This window comes from Bison bison, unplaced genomic scaffold (genome assembly GCF_000754665.1).
Source record: "Bison bison bison isolate TAMUID 2011002044 unplaced genomic scaffold, Bison_UMD1.0 scf7180017864066, whole genome shotgun sequence".
Lineage (NCBI taxonomy): Eukaryota > Metazoa > Chordata > Mammalia > Artiodactyla > Bovidae > Bison > Bison bison.
The window spans coordinates 7,754,157-7,758,191 of NW_011494638.1; positions in this window are offsets into that span (position 1 = coordinate 7,754,157).

Below are 4,035 nucleotides of genomic sequence, written 5' to 3' on the forward strand. Positions count from 1 at the left end.
AGGTGGTGTCATCTGCATATCTGAGGTTATTGATATTTCTCCCAGCAATCTTGATTCCAGCTTGTGCTTCTTCCAGCCCAGTGTTTCTCATCATGTACTCTGCATAGAAGTTAAATAAACAGGGTGACAATATACAGCCTTGATGTACTCCTTTTCCTATTTGGAACCAGTCTGTTGTTCCATGTCCAGTTCTAACTGTTGCTTCCTGACCTGCATATAGGTTTCTCAAGAGGCAGATCAGGTGGTCTGGTATTCCCATCTCTTTCAGAATTTTCCACAGTCGATTGTGATCCACACAGTCAAAGGCTTTGGCATAGTCAATAAAGCAGAAATAGATGTTTTTCTGGAACTCTCTTGCTTTTTCGATGATCCAGCGGATGTTGGCAATTGGGTCTCTGGTTCCTCTGCCTTTTCTGAAACCAGCTTGAACATCTGGAAGTTCGTGGTTCACGTATTGCTGAAGCCTGGCTTGGAGAATTTTGAGCATTACTTTACTAGCGTGTGAGATGAGTGCAACTGTGCGGTAGTTTAAGCATTCTTTGGCATTGCCTTTCTTTGGGATTGGAATAAAAACTGACCTTTTCCAGTTGTGTGGCCACTGCTGAGTTTTCCAAATTTGCTGGTTTCCTAGAGGACAATGAAATGAACCTTTCTCCTGGTGCCTGAGGGCAAGGCATGCCATCTTCTCACCAGAAGTGAAGCTCTAGGCAATGGCAATGGGAACTGTCCTGAACAGAGCCAGGAGCAGGGCTGAAGAAGCATTCTACTTATGTGTGATACCAGACGGAAATTCTGACTCCCTGATATATACCAGGAGACGAAAGGAACCAATCTGGAGACCATCACTAATGGTCTCCACAGGGTCAGAAACACCATGTAAGTCACATGAGCCTGTGTGAGCAAAAGAGAGGCACTGCTGACTGAAGTACTCTGCCCATTTTGTGTGACAAACAGTAGGTCAGCTTCCTCCATGGTTTGCTGTGGGACAAAAAGACACCAGACACAGAATGTTACAGTATTCTAAGATTACTTCTAAGATCAGCATTGCGGGAAGGATGGAGACGCATGATCAGACTGTTGGGCAATCAACCACAGACTGGTATTTTACCACATCAAAATGACAGAAAGTATTTTATTGATGATTATGACCTAAGATCCCTTTTGAGTGTTGCTTGTGTCCACAGAGAGGAACATGTGACATCAAGGCAAGACAAAGGGACTTTGTGATTTACCTTAAGGAAGGGAAAAATGGATCTTATAATTCTACCTTGGCAAACTTTAAATGGCTCTTTGAAAAAGCAGTTAACATGTATTTAAAAAAGATTCCAGTGTTGGCCAAAAAAAATCGTTAAGAATTGATTGTGTTTCTAGAAGTTTATCTTGCTTTCTGTAGCCATTTACCACTCTGTGTTGTGGTAGAAGGAATGATTTATTACTTTCAAGTGTAATTTTCTTCTCTAGTTTCCAGGAAAACATAAGCGTGAGTAACAGGGGCACTGTGAAGAGTAGTCTGTACTGATTTGGGGATCTTTATGAAAAAAAATAATAACAACAGAATGTACACTGTATTTATCTAGCATTAAGCATCAGAAATTAAAGGCAGAAACACATACCCTGAAGCTGTTAATAACTCTTTGTGGTACTGAATTTGAAAACTGATCAAAATTTTAGGTAAAATGAAGCTGGTAGTATAACATTTTATCCTTGCAATGTTAACAAATTCTCATTTTTTTCATTTGATTAATGTGAATTAAATGCACACGGGATGAAAGAGGCTGAACCGGGTCTTGCAGGACTATGTGAAATAGTTGCAGGTCAACAGTTCTTTCACACAAGACATATGAACCGTGTTGGCCCACCCAGTAGTATAGGCTTTTGCTTTGTGGTTACCATGAGACTTACATAAACAACATATTTATCACAATCTGTTTTAGGTTGATAACAACTTAAGTTTGAACGCATTCTAAAACTCCACATCTTTACTCCCCCCACAGTGTTTTATATTTTTGATGTCACAATTTTACATATTTTTATCTTATATATTCCTTAACTAATCATTGTAGCTAGTTAATTTTACTATTTTTGTTTTTAATCTTCATGCTAGCCTTAAAAGTGATTAAAACACTACCTCAGTCCTGTCTGACTCTTTGTGACCCCAGGGACTGTAGCCGGCCAGGCTCCTCTGTCCATTGAATTCTCCAGGCAAGAATACTGGAGGGCATTGCCATTTCCTCCTCCAGGGGATCTTCCTGACCCAGGAACTGAACCAGGGTTTCCTGCACTGCAGGCAGATTCTTTACCTTCTGAGCCACCAGGGAAGCCTAATTACCTTTATCTTTATACTCTAGGATGTTTTCTTGTTCTTAATTAGCACCTTTGCTTTTCTGCCTAAGAACTCCCTTTAATATTTCTTGTAAAGCAAATGTAGTGGTGATGAACGTCTTTAGCATTTGCTTGTCTGGAAAGTTCTTTATGTTTCCTTCAATTCTGAAAGGTATCTTTGCCAGGTAGGGTATTCTTGCCTTTTGTCCTTTCAGCACTTTAAATATATAGTACCAGCACTTTAAATATATAGTACCATTCCTTTCTAGTTGCAAGATTCCTGATGGTAGTCTCATGGGGAATCCTTTGTATGTAAGAGTTGTTTTTTTCTTGCCACATTTAAGATTTTCCCTCGTCCTTATCTTTAGACATTTTGATTATAATGTGCCTTGGTGGGTTTCTTTGGGTTCCTCTTCTTTGAAATTTTCTAGACTTTCTGGGTCTAGATGCCCATTTCCTTCTTCTTGCCTTATATTTCCTGTCTCCCTGTTGACGTTCTCACTGTGTTCATCCATTTTTGTCCCAATTTTGCAGAGTATATTTATGACAGTTAGTTTGAATCCTTTATCAGGTAAATTACTTTTCTTTGCTCCATCAAGAGTTTCCCCCCTGAGGTTCTATCTTTTTCTTTCATTCAGAACATAGTTCTCTGTTTCTTCACGTTGCTTGACTCTGTTGGTTTCTATGCAGTAGATAAAACAGCCATCTGTCCCAGTCTTGAAGAAGGGGCCTCATGTGGCAGATTAAACCCTGCCTTAGCTCTCAGTAGTCTCCAAACCTTTGGGATTTTTCAAGCAACTTATTTTATTTTTAATCACGCCCAGTGTTCACTTGGGGTGTTTACTTTGTCAAGGACTGTCTCTAGAATTGTTAGTTTCTAGGAACCTAGGAATGCAAACCTTTCTGGCCACCAGAGCCAGGCGATCCAGAATCGTCCCCTGGGTAGCAGACAGAAAACCCAGGCTCCAGACATATGTAAGAGCTGGCTGTGTGCTATAGATGTATCAAGATTTCCTTCATTTTTTAGGCTGAATTATATATTTATTTACACCACATTTTGTTTTATCCATTCATCCATTGATGATTTACAATGCTTTTTAAAATGTTTGAGGTATAATTGACATACAGTAAACTGCACATATTCAAGTCTACTTTCTCTCTCTCATATGGCAGACCTCACTGTATTGTGCTTTGCTTTTTGGTGCTCAGGACATACTGCATTTTTTAAAAACAAATTGAAGGTTTGTGGCAACCCTGGGTCAAGGGTCTGTTGATGTCATTTTTCCAACAGCATTTGCTCACTTTGAGTCTCTGTGGTATGTTTTGTTAAATCTCGTGATATTTCAAAGCTTCCACCAGCAAAAAGATAACTCACTGAAGGCTCAGATGATAGAATTTTTTAGTGATAAGGTAATAATTATGGTATGTAAATTTTTTAGACACAATGCTATTGCACACTTATTATACTGTTCAGTTCAGTCGCTCAGTCGTGTCCGACTCTGCGACCCCGTGAATCGCAGCACGCCAGGCCTCCCTGTCCATCACCAACTCCCGGAGTTCACCCAGACTCATGTCCATCGAGTCAGTGATGCCATCCAGCCATCTCATCCTCTGTCGTCCCCTTCTCCTCCTGCCCCCAATCCCTCCCAGCATCAGAGTCTTTTCCAGTGAGTCAACTCTTCGCATGAGGTGGCCAAAGTACTGGAGTTTCAG